The following is a 15,830-nucleotide window of genomic DNA, read 5'->3' as shown; positions in this document are numbered from 1 at the left end:
GATTCTTTTCTAGCCGCGCCATCAAGGTAGCCCCATATAGACACTGGATGCTTCCTGAATATAGTCTTCCAAGCACATCACACTGGTTTCACTTGCCGTGAACTAAAAGCCCAATGTCTCTTCTTGCAGCAACTCTTCCTAAGACATATTTCTCCATCTGCTTCTTAAGAAGTTGACTTTTGGACCACAGATCCAGCATTTTATGCTGAATACCTATTGTATTTCTGCTGCTTGTTTTAGACGTTGCTCTAGTCCCCAAAAACCTTTCTTTGATATATCAGTGAATACATTTATTTTTCCTGATGGATCAGCCTGTGTGTGTTTCCTTATTGCTGTTGGAAGACACTGATGGAGACGGAGAAAAGGGGTCAAATGTGAAGCCCCTGTCCATACTGCAGCCTGTGCTCCATCCAGCCGTCAGTCGGCACCAGCTGCCTTTGGGAATGAATGTTTTCTCATGCAAACCCCACTCTTGATAAGCATCTCACTCAGCCTGGCTGTGTCAAGTGCCCTGCTGAAATGAGATACACATTAGAACTCAGGGCCTCCTGTTCCACTCCTGCCCAGGACGACAGAGACTTCCAGCCAATGGCAAGAATCTCCTTGACAACACCCTCTAGTTTACCAGTCTGGTGATCCTAGAAAAAACAGGAAATGACTAGTTCTTAGTGAATCCATGCTTAGTGATTCCTAACAATTACTGTTCTCTCATAAGTGTTTGCAAACCTTTAATTCTTAATTTCTTTTGTATCGTTTCCAGGATCTAACCTTCCTGGAAACCCTGCCACATGTGTCCATTGTCTGTCCTCAAATGTAACACCACTATCCTCACACCTCTGTAGGAAAGGTTTTTCCTGTCCGGCTCTGAGTAGCTAAACCTTGACCTCCTTTCCAGATCCAGCTGGAAGGGGGCCCCTCCGCATTCCAGGTCTCTCTGTGCTCTGGGTCCTCGTGGAATTCGTTAACCACATTCCTCCTTGGGGCTTGTTGCTGCCACCTGGGCAGACTTTCGGATCTTCCTCTCATGATGCTCAGCCTGGCCTCACACCAAGCCCTCTCCCAACAAGGTATATGGCTTGAGTTGACCACTGAAAGCCAGCTTCCGTTTATGCCTACTGATTAGCCCTTTATTGGAACTTCAGCCTAAGCTGTGCTCTAGAGCCAGGTGGTGTGGTCTTCCAGTGTGTGAAAAAAACTTTTTTTTAAGAATAAAAATGCAGTATCTTATAAAATCCCAAGGAAGCTATAGACTTACTGGATCATCAACTAAGGGAAACCAACCTGGTTGATGTAACAGTCTGGGAAATCAAGATTAGGTCATGACACAGATGGTCCAAATACAACACTTAAAACATCCCGAATGTTGCACAGGCAAAGGAGATGAATCAAAAATCAGAGCCACATGCAAAATACTTTCCGCCTTTCAGAAACAGATTTACAAAAAGATTTCCAGTCGGGTTTCTTGAACTACCTTTATAGATCTAAAACAATTGAATTTCCATATAACTTTGGAATAAAAAGTCAATGTTATAAAATGAAATCCTCCTGTTTAAACTGCCCCCGCCCCCCCCCCCCAAACAGCAGCAGCATCAGAATCCGGTAGAGGGGAGCCTCCCTGGTGGTCCAGTGGCTAAGACTATGAGTTCCCAACACAGGGGCCCAGGTTCGATCCCTGGTCAGGGAACTAGAGCCCACATGCCTCAACTAAGAGTTTGCATGGTGCAGCTAAGACCCCATGCAGTCAAATAGATAAAAGTAGATATTTTAAAAAAGAATCTGGTGAAGGTGCTGATGTCGGGTCACACCATACTTGGGGACTAGGTTGGGGTGAGGGGGAGTTAGCTGTTTCAGATCTTCGAGTCCACTCCCTCTCAACTGCAATGGAATGCCTTGTACCCTTCAGGGGAGGGAGCTTAGAAGGGAGCGATTCTGCCCCTCCAGTCACTAAAGGAGCCCTCCCTCGTCCCAGCCCTTTGAGACAGCCAACTCCCTCAGACCAGAGAGAAATTTTCCTTTCTATCGAAACACTGACGGCTCTGATTATCAAACCCTTTCTGCTGCTTGCTTTCTGACCTTAACAAATCTGGGATTAGTATGAAAACCACCCAGGCGGCTGACTCTCCACATTTCCCAACTGGCTGTCTGGAGGTGGCTTCTCCTTCATGAGTAACTTCCCCAGATATTTGGGAAATTGCCCGATGGTTACGACCACCATGTGAACTCCAGGCAGAGAGAGAAAACTCACCCCTGGGTCAGCCCTGACCTCTCCCCTCTTCCTTTCCCCCTCCTTCCTCACTCTCTTCTTGCTCAAGGCAATTTACATCCCTTTTTCCCACTAAGAATGGAATTTGGGCTCCCAGCTATCAACAAGGACTTATGTGGATTTCAGGCTTTGCCCACCACCTCCCTTAAACATTTTTATTTCTTTATTTTAGCTGTGTTGGGTCTTCAACACTGCATGGGCTTTTCATCGCGGTGACTTCTCTTGCTGCAGAGCGTGGGCTCTGGGGCACGTGGGCTCAGGAGTTGCGGCTCCCGGGCCCCAGGAGTACAGGCTCATTAGTTGTGACTCACAGCTTAGTTGTTCACTGCATGCGGGATCTTCCCCGACCAGGGATCAAACCCGGGTCTCGTGCAGTGCCGGGTGGATTCCTTTACCGCTGAGCCATCAAGGAGACCCGGGCCTTTCTTATAAGTTCTCTGTGATTGGACGTTCCGAGATCAGGAGGAAGCCCATTTTCAGGGATCTTCACTCCTGCCTTCACCACCTTCATCCGTATTCCTAGGACACTACAAAGCTACTGCAGTTCTCAATGAAAGGACCCACATAGAGTTTCCCAACTTGATGCTTTCCCTGGCTATCGCTTCATGTGAGCTCAAGACCGCTGTGACCATTTCTGGAGTTTCTTTCCAGCCCCCACTTTTCCCTCCCTTGTTTCGCAAGATCCTTGTGAGCCTCCAGGACCCCAGGACCCTTGTTGCCCCCTGAGCAGGTGTCAGGCTGAGGTGAGAGCTGGTGCCAACGCAGAGCTTCATGGCAGCAGTCAGAGTCAGCAGCATGAGAGAGGACCGTTCTGGGGGTTGCTGAAGGCACAGTTAAAGCAGTTGGGTGGACTTCACATCCAGAACCTACGTCCAGAAGCCAGCTGATTTTTTTTTTTTGCCCTTAATCAAAACTTTATTGAAATACTGATACCAGAGTAGGGGTGCGCTGTTGTATGCCATACAGAATGAAATGTAGTTTCATTGTCTTGGTAGATTAACTGGAATTACTGAACTGGTAAGGCTTTCTGAGATAGAACACAAATTCCGGAAGCTGTGTGGATCCTCAGTGTTGCTTCCTTCTAAATGAATAGCCTTCTGTGAGTCTGGCCTTCCCTCCTGTTGGCCCAGAAGCCAGCTGACCTGTCAGTATGTCTCCCATCCACAAAAGGTAACGTCTTACAGAGAAACGCAAATGAAGTTTTGGGCTGACTCAAAAGTGAAATCTGCTTGCAGGGCAGAGAAAATTTTGATTCTTTTTTGTTTTTTCAGTTGTGGTAAAATTACACAGAACCTAAAATTTACTCTCTTGATCATTTTTGAGTATACAGTTCTGTGGCAGTAAGTTCACAACTGTCATGTGGCCAACACCAGCTCCCATCTCCAGAACTTTCTCTTCTTCTCCACCTGAAACCATGCCCAGTGAACAATGACTTCCATCCTCTCTCTCACAGCCCCTGACAATGACCATCTACTTTCTGCCTCCGTGGTTTTTACAGCCCTAAGTACCTCGTATGAGTGGAATCATACAGCGTGCGTCCTTCTGTGATCAACTTATTTCACTTAGCATGGCGTCCTTAGGGTTTACCTCTGTCGTAGTGCGTGTCAGAATTTCTTTCCTTCTTAAGGCTGAATGATACTCCACTGTATGTATAGACCATATACTGTTTAGCCCTTCATTGTCATTTGATTCTGGTTTTTTTTTTTAAGTAGTGAAGTTTGTTATTTTTAACAAATGGAGAGTTGAAGAGGCAGTGGAGTGTGGTGGGGAAAACCGTGACTTGGACATCAGGGAACCTGGGTCTCTGTTCTGGCTCTGCAGCTAGTGACTTGGGCCCAGCGGCTCCTGCGAAAGGGTGTTGGAGGAGCTCCTGTATCAGAACTGGCTGGGCTTCCTGGGAAGATCTCAGACTCCTTGCATCTGGTCTCTGGGAGTGGAGCCTGAGAATTCCTTCCCAAGCTCTGTCTGTAAGCCTGGGGTTCCACCCCTGCACAAATAAAACAAATTCTCCTCCTTTTTTCCCTTTTTTTTTTTTTCTTTTTTGCTTAAGCAAACTGAGGATGGTTCCTGCCACTTGCAGTTGCAGAATTATAGCTGAAATATCCTGTAACAGATGAACCCAATCCATAGAATTTTTTAAAGAATAAATTGAGATATCTGTATGAATACACCATAGAAGTGCGTACTCAGTCACTCAGTTGTGTCTGACTCTTTGAGACCCCATGGACTGTAGTCCGCCAGGCTTTTCTGTCCATGGGATTTTCCAGGCAAGAATACTGGAGAGGGCTGCCATTTCCTCCTCCAGGGCATCTTCCTGACCCTGCATCTCCTGCGTCGGCAGGCGGATTCTTTACCACTGCACCACTTTTATGAAGCTCACGCCATAGAAGTATTAACCCTAATTTACCTTACTATATTGTTATTATATGAGGCCCCTCTCTCCCTTTAGAATAAAAAGTACTATATTCACTGGCTAGAATTAATATTCCCAAGTTACTCTTTTATGTGGCATAAGGCATTGAAGGCTGAGGGTGTTCTGAGATGCAAAGGAAAGGATGGGCATTTTGAAATGCGAATATTTTCAAGAAAGAGTAGAATACTTTTAAAAGAAATCACATGCTTCAGGAAAGTTTCCAGGATGAATATTCACTGCTCTCTTGCTTGTTCTGGGTCAGGAGAAGGGCTGGGGACCCACAAGACAGCTACGAGCAAGCAAAGGGTGAGCAGCCAGGCAGTGACAATGTGTTCTGGATGCCAGGATCAGGAGACAGACAGGACAGCAGGGGAAGTATCAGAGTCCACTCAGGGAGACTTCCTAGAGAAAATGATGCTAAAAAAGGGGTAGGAATGAGAGAGGCCACAGGGAGAATGTCGTAGGCCAACAGCCTGCTCAGGGCCTTGGAGGCAGAGGAGCGCGTGGTCCCCGCTGGGCTCTGAGCACAAGACGCTGGGGAGGCGAACACGGGCCGAGGCTGCGGGTGTGTGGGCTGAGCTGGGAGCCCGGACTTGACTCTGGGGCCCTGGGGTGCCGCTGGGGGTTTTCGGAAAAGTAAATCTGTTCACACTTATTCTCTGGCAGGATTGCCTCAGCCAGGGTGGAGGATGTGTGGTAGGCCCTTGTCTGGAAGCAGAGACGGGTCAGAGGACGCTGCAGTGATCTGAGTGAGAGAGGGCAGTGCTCCGAGCTTCGCTTTAGGAGGGAAAGACAGGTTGAGGGGAAGAGAAGGGATTCCGTTGACTTGTGACTTGACTCGATCCTCAGTTGTAAAGAACTAGTATCTCCATTTTGCTGGTGACATTCGGGAGGAGGGGGTTACCCGCTGAGTTGCCTGTCCAAGCACACACAGCCAACAAGGGTTCGGGGAATCAGAATTTTTTTTTTTTTAATTGGGATATAGTTGCTTTGCAATGTTATGTTAGTTTCTGCTGTACAACAAAATGCATCAGCTATGCGCATACATATGTCCCCTCCCTCTTGGACCATCCCACCCCTCTAGGTCATCACAGAGCACCAAGCTGACGTCCCTGTGCTCTATGGGAACTTACCGCCAGCTACGTGTTTAACACGTGGTACTGTATGTATGTCAGCCCCAACCTCCTGTACTAGGATATTATCCTGTATTAGGATATCCGGTAATATCCTGTAGTAGGATATTATAGTCTCTTAGCACAAATTGCCCCCTACATGGGACTTGGGGAGATGAGGCTCAGAGCGAGTGGGTTTAATCATGGGAGAAAAGGCCCAAGTTGATGGCCCAAGTGGTTGTCCAGGACGGGGGCCTGGTGTGGTGTTGCCTGCAGGATCCTAGCAGAGGAGCCTTCAGGATGGGGTAGACAGCCACCAAGATCAGATGTTGACTGTTCAGCAGAATCATTTAATTCATCAGCGTGCCTTACTGAAAGACAGCCTTCGGGGCTTCCCTGGTGGTCCAGCGGCTGACACTCTGCACTCCCAGCACAGGGGGCCCGGGTTCGATCCCTGGTCAGTGAACTAGCTCCCACGCTGCTGCAGCTAAGAGTCTGCATGCTGCAACTAAGACCCAGCACAGTCGGGTTTATATTTATTAAATATGAATAATTCTATATTTTTAAGAAGACAGCCTTCAACTGTAGGGAAGGTGCTGCATTGAGCTGGACAAGGTGCGGACGAAGCACACAGAGGGTGGGGGGAGCAAGGCCAGTGTGGGCCCCGCAGCCCCCACACCCAGGTCCTAGGTGAATGCTATGATCCAGGCCAGCCAACACAACCTCTCCAGGCTGCAGGCGACAGTCGTTCCCCACCAAGAGATGGTTGCGGAAAGAACTTCAAAGAAACAATGGATGTTAGAGGTACTCTGCACATCCTATGAGACGGTGAGTTCTGTGTGGTCCTGAGTTGTGGTTTGGTTATTTAATCTACTCAGGTCCTCTCCAGGGGACGAGTCATTAGTCTGGTCCTCACCTCTCACTTCTCGCAGATCAGCCCCTCCCTGAAGGAGGCTCTATGGAATCTGGGAGAAGTGGGAACCCTCCATCCCTACCAGGCTGATGGTTAGGAGAGTTGGTTACTTTCCTGTCCCAGTGCCTTGTCATTCCCCTGGGATGAGAAGGCTCAGACCGAAAGAAGCAGAACTAGTTTTCAAAACACTTGCAACGGAAAGGAAGAGGAAACAGATTTGACCTGAGTTTTGGGGTCAAAGAAAAATTTCATTTTCTCGCTTTGGCTGCTTGGTATTGCAGCTTGCATTTCAGACAACTCCAGGCAGACCTGGGACAAATGACCATGGGTAAAATGTCTTCTAAAGGGAAGGCAGGGCGGTAGGTTTAGGGGCTCAAGTTCGTGAGATCTAATTTCCAGAAAAAGCCAAGTCTGACCTAGCAGTCGAGATGCTTACCTGATTTTCTGGTTGCACAACTCAAGTTAGAACATTGGACAGGAAGCTCTGAAGCGTTTAACTCCGTCGTGTGCAAACTCCAGAATGTGCTTACTGGGGAAATGTATGTGCATGTGAGAGTAATTCCCAGTGAGGGCCCTCTGAAAATCCTGGCCCGGGGCCCCCTGCTCGCGGCAGCCTCATCTGTAGGTGGGCAAAACAGCCCAAGGAAAGCGTGAGGGTGGGTGCCGCTGTGTTTCGAACAGCTCCGTGACTCGTCTGTTTCAGAAGCGGGTCATTGTTTGACTTTCCCTTTAGAATATTGTTTTCTCTTTCTGCTGTAATTAGAGCTAGAAATTCAATTAACAAGGCGGGGGGGAAGAGAAACGGCCTTTTCAGGCCAGCTTCCTGGTGCTCCCGAGAGGTTCTGGGGTTAGGTCGGCCCCACTGCTGTGCTGTCGACTTCTGGCTGCCGACGGGATGGCGTGTGACTCGGCCAAACGCTGTCCCCATGTCATAGCCGTGACCGCTACTGTCTTGGCTTCCGAGACTGCTCCTCAGTGTCTTGGTATGTGATGCCAGTTTTTAATAACAGCTCTGTTTACCGGGCAAATGGTTCGAGCATTTATTATTATTTTTGCAACACCTGTCAAAGAAAGAGAAAGCGGCCCGGCCGGGCTGTGATTAGAGGCCGCTGCCGCATCAGGGGTTTCGGGTTTCCTGTTGACTAGCCCACATACCTCTGTGCACCCAGACTCACTCCCCCTGCCCCGCCCCTGAGGAAACGGAACAATACGAAGTGGACACACATGAAAAGCTTTGAAGGGGAGAGTCACGCTATGTTTCCAGACACAACACTTTTTTTTTTTTTTTTTCCAGGTCACTTAAAAGAAACCACGCTGAGTCCATTTTCAGAGAAGCTCTTTGCGTTTGGGGAAATAAGGCCTCTTCGCAACCAGATGCCCCCGAGCGCCCCCTCCCCTAGTCGTATGTGTGTGTGTTTTTGCACCCTGTTGCTCAGTCGTGTCCAGCTCTTTGCGACTCCTTGGACTGTAGCCCGCCAGGCTCCTCTGTCCGTAGAAGTTTCCAGGCAAGAATACTGGAGCGGGTTGCCGTTTCCTTCTCCAGGGGATCTTCCTGACCCAGGGATCAAACCCTCTTCTCTTGTGTCTCCTGAATTGGCAGGTGGATTCTTTACCACTGTGCCACCTGGGTGGCCCCCCAGCCCCCACCCACCTCCAATCATAAGTGCTGCCAAAGTTGACTGGGTGGGTATTTACAGAGTAGACTCAGGAAATTGAATGTTCAATCAAATTAATATCTTTCCATGGGAGACAATGTTCATAAGACACAGAAAATTGAAAGAGGGGAGTTGATGAGAAATTCCACCAAGTTCAATGCTGTTGTACACACACACACACACACACACACACACACACACACACAGAGGAAATACTCTAAAATGGGTGGTGAGACTAGGAGTAATTGTTCTCTTCTTCAAGTTTTTCTTCTCTTTCTAAACTCTTTACCGTAAGCAGAGATTTATGCCCATAGCAGAGGATGGTGAGTGAAAGCTTAGACTTTGGAGCCAGACTGCCTGGTGTGAGTCCTGGCCCTCCCACGTCCTGTGGTGGCGTTCAGGGAATTACTTGATTCCTCTGTGCCTCATTTTCCTCATCTGTAAAGTGGGGGTAAGGATTGTACCTATTATATAAGCTGGTTATAGCAATTAAAGGGTTTATGTGTGTAAAGTGCTTAGAGCATGTCTAGCACTTTTGTTCAATGAAAATTTTTACTTTCTTTTAAATATTAATTAGAGTATAATTGCTTTACAATGTTGCGTTAGCTTCTGCCATTCAGCAGTGTGAATCAGCCATAATGTATACATGTATCCCCTCCCTCTGGAGCGCCCCTCCTGCCCCGACCCTACCCTCCTAGGTCAGCGCAGAGCGCCGGGCTGAGCTCCCTGTGTTGCGCAGCAGCTTCCTGCTGGCAGTCTATTTCACACATGATACCGTGTATATACCCTCCCAATTCATCCACCGTCTCCGCCCCTCCCCCTCCCCCTCCCCCAAGTCTATTCTCTACCTCTGTGTCTCTATCGCTGCCCTGCAAACAGGTTCATCAGTATTTTCATCAGTACCATTTTTCTAATTTAGTCGAATTGCGGCTAATTTTCTCTGGAATGCTCTCGGCCATGGTATTCATGCTTTACAACGCTGACTGCTGAGAGGGTACGTATATCCCTAGGCCTGTGTCTGCCCTCAACTAACACAGTTAGGGTGGACATGTGGCTAAGATTCTCAAAGCTATTTGCCAGGTCGTGACAAAGAGCAGGGATTTCCCAAGGGTATACTGTGACGTCCCCCCCTCCCCACCACAGCCCCCCCATTCGGTCATAGCCGAGTGACGGCAAGCCTAATTGTCTCCTAAACCACAAGTTATACTATCACAGTTTGGCTGGTGACGTCCACAGAGCCGGAAGGATCCTTGACCTTTGGTAAGTGATGCCCCCTTGCCCAGATTGAAATGCCCTGGGTAAACCGGTGCACAGTGGTACGTGCTTCACTTCCTCACGTAGGCCTGGGAGGAGCAGAGGGAAACGGGAGCCGGCTTTGTGGCAGATGGTCAAATAATTGTGAAATTGTTCATGAACTGATATGAGAAGGTGAAGGAGCTAATGACGAGGCAGAATGAGCTGGGGAGATCTTTTCCCAGCACTCAGAAGAGGATCCACCCAGAAGCACATCTGGGACCGTTCACTTGTTTTGCCGACCACAGACTTGAGTGGTGGAGCTCATTTTTCATTTCATCATCATCATCATAGTATATATGTATGGCTGTGAGCTGTAACCTAAGAGCTGACAGAAAGAAAGGAAAAGAAAGAAAATGCCTGAAACAGGGGATCCCTCCTGCTCAGGAGACAGGACAGGAGGGCACTGGATACCATGTCAAACCACACTGAAGCTGTTTCCCTTCAGCCAAGGGGAAAATATTCTAGAAAAAGGAAACTCCAAAACTCTTGTTTACCCAGCTGTCTGTACAAAGTGAATTATTCATGATTAAATGTGAATAATAAACCTATGCAAATATTTGTTATATTCTCAGTTTTGAGGAGGTTGGGAGAGCAGCAGGAAATGAAGTCACTTTAAGGTGATTTTGTTAACTATTTTCTTTAAAAATATATAAAGAATATAGATTTTGATTTTTACTTATGTATAGTCTTCTAAAAACAACCCACCAGGTTGCGTTTTCTTTAGGAGGTTGTGTCCTATTGGAAATGACAATCTAAAGCTTTTCCTTTTAGTTATTATGACTTTTATATAATTTCCTTAGAAACTAATTGTGAAAGTTGTTTTTTTTTTCCTCTGACATTAGAGGGCTAAAAAGCTTACAGCAGAATCTCTTCTCTAATGGGAAATCTTAACTGACAAGTTTCCAAGTACCTGCTGCTTACTGTAAATTCTTACCTATAAATTTCAGTTATAGGTTTTTGATAAAGGGAATATTACAATAATACTGATACCTGGCAGTTTGAAGCTGTTTGTCTCTTTTTGCAGAATTGGTTTAACAGTTTCCATCAGAACTGTTAGACTTTTAGCTGGAACTTGGTTAGGTTTTATGTAGCTTGCCCATTCTAAGAAACACTTAAAAATCCAAGCAATTGCCAGACAGTGTTTAATCATCTTGTAACTTTTCAAAGTCAGTTAACACAGTGTGTCACCATGATCTGCTAAAGAGTTTAAAGCATGCAAATGACCATTCTCTGTATTGTAATTGTAAATGAGTTTCATTCACAATAATAACTTAAAAAAACCCCTTTCCCCTGGGCTCCATCCTTATGGCTGAGTTCATTCCAAGTGAAGCCCATGTTACAGCTGACCATAGACTAGGTTCAGATAAATCTCGCTTTTGCTCAACAGTGACCTCAGTCCCTGGAGGAGGGGCCAGAGGACTGGTGCGGTCCCTTCTGACTCATGAGGATCAGGCTTTCTCTAGTTGTTGGGTCAATCGCTAAGTCATGTCTGACTCTTTGCGACCCCATGGACGGCAGCACATCCGGCTTTTCTGTCCTTCACTATCTCCTGGGGTTTGCTCAGACTTGTGTCCATTGAGTCGATGATGCCATCCAACCATCTCATCCTCTGCCACCCTCTTCTCCTTTCGCCCTCAATCTTTCCAGCTGGGCTCCCAAGAGAGCTCGCCCTCCCTCCCCGCAAACTGCCCCGAGGCCAGGCTGAGGAATTCCGTCCAGGTGCCAGGCTGCGTCTAGAGTGGACCGTCACCACCCCGAGCTTCTGCCTCTCGGTGGTCCAAAGCCCTATGTGGTCACCGTCTGCTTTCCGCTGCTAATGGAAGAGAAGAAGAGAGGAGATAAAGGCCTCATCCAGAAATAAAGGGAGATCCAGAATCACGATGAAAACCGACTTGGACAGGATCTCTGGTCTGTTCTGCGCATCACGCTACCCTGCCCCCCTCAGTTTACCTGGAAACCAACAAATTGGCGGCTCATCAGTAGCTAGCACTGTAGTTCACCTGCCGTCCTCTCTTTCTTCTGCTGCTGTTGTTGAGGAATGAGAGACCAGAAAGTCATCTAATCTGCTCCCCAGGCTTTAGGCTGCGCTGAAACCTATCTAGACTTCCAGAGCGGGTAATCCTACCACCTTCTCTTGAGTTTGAATGAAATGTAATCCATCCTAAGTCCTTCATCTCTCTCTCTCTCTCTCTCTCTCTCTTTTTTTTTTTTTTATTAAACCTTTTATTTTGTATTGGAGCATAGCTGAATATCAGTGTTGTAACAGTTTCAGGTAGACTGCAAAGGGACTCAGCCACACATACACATGTATCCATCCTCCCAATCCTCGGTCCACTATCACTTATTCTATGTTACGTGGAGAAAACTGGGTTTTTAAAAAACATTTATTTTTAGTTATTCGGCTGTGCTGGGTCTTAGTCACAGCATGTGGGATCTAGTTCCCCGACCAGGGGTTGAACCTGAGTCCCCTGCGTTGGGAGTGGGGAACCTTAGCCGCTGAACCACCAGAGGAGTCCTGAGAACTATTTTCTTATTAAAAAGAAAGCACATTAAAATTGCATTGTAAGGTTAATTGGCAATATTGGTAAGTGGCAAACATAGGTCTCAAATAAGAGGAGGTAATAAAGAACTAGAAATTTTTAGAAAAATATGGCCTACATTTAGTGAAACCCCATCCGTGAGTGAAGGCTTCCCAGTAACACTAGTGGTAAAGAACTAGCCTGCCAGTGCAGGAGACAGGGGACTCCGGTTTGATCCCTGGTTTGGGAAGATCTCCTAGAGGAGGGAATGGCTACCCACTCCAGTAGTCTTGCCTGGAGAATCCCATGGACAGTGGAGCCTGGCGGGCTACAGTCCATGGGGTCAGAAAGAATTGGACACAACTGGAGCGACTTAGCACACACTCACACCAGTGAGTGAACATTGGTCTCATTGTTGACATTTTCACTCTCCTGTTTCTCCCAGGATCTGCAGTTATCTGAGCAAACTTGCCTTTCCCTTTATAGGAACTGGCCTCAGGATTTAGAACGGTGGTTTCTTTCTCAGACTGTTTCGGCTGGGGAGCCGTTTCATTATGTGCCAGGAAGTTTCTGAACCTGCAGTGTGATTAATTCCTTTAATAGCCTCCTCTCTAGGGAAGGCCCATTAGCAGACATCATTATGAATTAACATCCGAGTCCAGGAGAAAAGCCCTTGGAGGCAGCAGTGAAACAGATCAATCTTTGTTGAGAGATGTGACCGGGGGACTTAACCACGTTCCTTGTGGTTTCAGAATGACATGCGTGTTCTTGGACCTGTAGATACTCAGAGATAGTTGTCTTCTCAGTAATACCCTGACCACACCAGCTCTTTAACATTAAGAGAGAGTTCTCAGTGTTGTAATTTCTTAGAAGAGAGCGGCGTGGTGAGTGTGCACGCTGCCTGTGCTGACTGATGCCTGTGAAGAAGGGCCACTTAAAATACACTTGAGGCTGCTGGACAGATCCATTCTAGAATAACATAAAATTCAGGGTTCCCCCCACCCCCCACACGCCTTGGTCTTGTTAAATAGTAATGAAATCTTTCTTGGGACTTCCCTGGTGGTCTGGTGGCTAACACTCCATGCTCCCAACACAGCGGGCCCCGGGTTCAATCTCCTGATCAGGGAGCTAGATCCCGCATGGGGCAACTAAGACCTGGAGCAACCAAATACATAAATATTAAAAAAAAAAAAAAGTAATGAAGTCTTTCTGCTGGAGTCTGAGTATTTTCTTGATTATTTTCACATTGCTTTGGGTTCAGAAAAGACCCTGATGCTGGGAAAGATTGAAGGCAGGAGGTGAAGGGGGCGACAGAGAATGAGATGGTTGGATGGCATCACCGACTCAATGGACATGAGTTTGAGCAAACTCTAGGAGATCGTGAAGGACAGGGAAGCCTGGCATGCTGTAGTCCATGTGGGTGCAAAGAGTGGGATGCTACTGAATGACTGAACAACAAAGCCTGTATGACCTTGGGCAAGTGGTTTTGCTTCTCTGTGTCTTAGACATATCGTCTGAAATCGAGAGGACAGCAGGACCTGCCTCCTTTGGTTGTGGGGGGATTAAATGAATGAGCATGAGTGGGTGGGTGCTCAGCAGAACTCCCAGCCCAGAGCGAGCCCCACCGAAGTTGACTAATACCGCGATTAGCTTGGCTGAGTGGAGGTTGCGCCGCAGCACGCAGGCCTCAAACACAGAATCCGAAAAACTCTGACAGAGCAGAGGAGTGGGTGTGTGGGTCCAGGGTGGGGCCCAGCTACAAAGGGACATGAAGGAACTTCTGGGGGTGACAGAAAGGCTCTGTATCTTGATTGTGGTGGCGGTTAGCCTGGTGTAAACTTAAAACTCAGACCATTCTTTCTCTGATCACCCCCTTTCATGTATCAGCCCAGGCCGTGTAACCACTTGCTGTCTGCGTTAATGCAGAGTTTGCCCGGTTGATTTTGTGTCTCTGAGCGACTGCTTCTCTAACGCCCCTCCATGCGGACATATTCACCCTCGCTTCTGTGACCGTGTCAATAAACACACCTGGACCGGCGTATGTGGCCGTTCGTTTAAAAAGGAGGAAAAGAGACAGACGTGCACATGCCGGCTGGTTTACCTGTTTATGCCTTAAAATAGCTCTTGAAGGACGTATGAGAAAGTGCTTGTCTTAGTCACCGGTGGGGAGGGGACCTCGGGACAGGGCGGGAGGGATGTGTCTCGCTCTATGGCCTCTCGTTGCTTTTGAACGTTCAATCCCGTGCATGAATTACCTAATCAAAAAAATAAATAAATAAAACATAGGCAATAACAAGAACCCTGCCGAGTTCGTCCGTCCGTTCAGCAAATGTTTACTGGGCAGCCCCCACTTGCCAGGCAGGCAGCAGGGTTAGGTGCCTAGGGCTGTGTCTCTCCCGTACGACCCTTCACAAACGGTGCGTCACAGGCCCTGTGTGCTTGTTCAGCCTGAAAGCTTGCTTACAGGAGATAGAAAGGGCCCGGGTTAATTACAGTGGCCGGGGCTGGCACATGATTCAGGGAAAAAACAAGGTCAGGGTCAATTACGGTATAAGGGACTTCCTTCCACATACTGAAAAGACGCAGAAAGCGGCAGCGTGGCAAGGCTATGGGATAGTACCTTGTCCCTAATGTGTCTGAAGCATTAACTCTCTTTGTGCCAGGCATCCTCCTAAGGGCTTTATTTGAATCAATTCACTCAGTGTTCACGATAACTCCGAAGGGAGACACTATCATGGCCCCCACTTTTACATGTGGGGAAATTAAGGCACAGCCAACTTGCCCAGGGTCACACAGCTCGGAAATAGGACAACCAGGGTTTGAACCCAGGCAGTGTCTAAACTCCAGAGCCCTCAGCCTTTTTTTTTCTTTAAAATTAATTCATTTAATCGGAGGCGAATTCCTTTACAATGTTGTGGTGGTTTCTGGTATACATTGACGTGAATCAGCCACAGTGTGCATGTGTCCCCTGTCCCGACCGCCCCTCCCACCTCGCTCCTCATCCCATCCCTCTGGGTTGTCCCAGCACACCAGCTTTGAGTGCCCTGCCTCATGCATCGAACTTGGACTGGTGATCTATTTCATATATGATAATATACATGTTTCAGGGCTATTCTCTCAAATCATCCCACTCTCACCTTCTCCCACAGAGTCCAAAAGTCTGTTCTTTACATCTGTGTCTCTTTTGCTGTCTCACATAGAGGGTCATCATTACCATCTTTCTAAATTCCATATATATGTGCTAATATACTGTATTGGTGTTTTTCTTTCTGACTTATTTCACTCTGTATAATAGGCTCCAGTTTCATCCACATCATTAGAACTGATTCAAATGCGTTGTTTTTAATAGCTGAGTAATATTCCATTGTGTATATGTACCACAAATTTCTTACCCATTCGTCTGCTGATGGACATGTAGGTTGCTTCCATGTCCTGGCTATTGTAAACAGTGCTGCAACGGACACTGGGGCACACGTGTCTCTTTCAATTTTGGTTTCCTTGGTGTGCATGCCCAGCAGTGGGATTGCTGGGACATATGGCAGCAGAACCCTCAGCTTTAACCACTTCAATCTACTGTCTTTTGGGAAAAGCATTTAGAAAATGTTCCTTTGCTCCATCTCTGTTGAAATTCTACCTTTAATAACAATGTCATAGAATAG

At 47.3% G+C, this 15,830-nt stretch overlaps 1 non-coding gene across 1 annotated transcript; it reads left to right on the top strand.

Moving 5' to 3' along the window:
• The first annotated feature begins 1,612 nt into the window (after positions 1-1,612).
• On the top strand, positions 1,613-1,684 carry TRNAG-CCC (transfer RNA glycine (anticodon CCC)). Its single transcript has one exon. It is a non-coding gene; the product is annotated as a tRNA-Gly (tRNA).
• The last annotated feature ends 14,146 nt before the right edge of the window (positions 1,685-15,830 follow it).

This window comes from Ovis aries, chromosome 17 (genome assembly GCF_016772045.2).
Source record: "Ovis aries strain OAR_USU_Benz2616 breed Rambouillet chromosome 17, ARS-UI_Ramb_v3.0, whole genome shotgun sequence".
NCBI classification, from domain to species: domain Eukaryota; kingdom Metazoa; phylum Chordata; class Mammalia; order Artiodactyla; family Bovidae; genus Ovis; species Ovis aries.
This window is presented reverse-complemented; position numbering and strand designations above follow the sequence as displayed.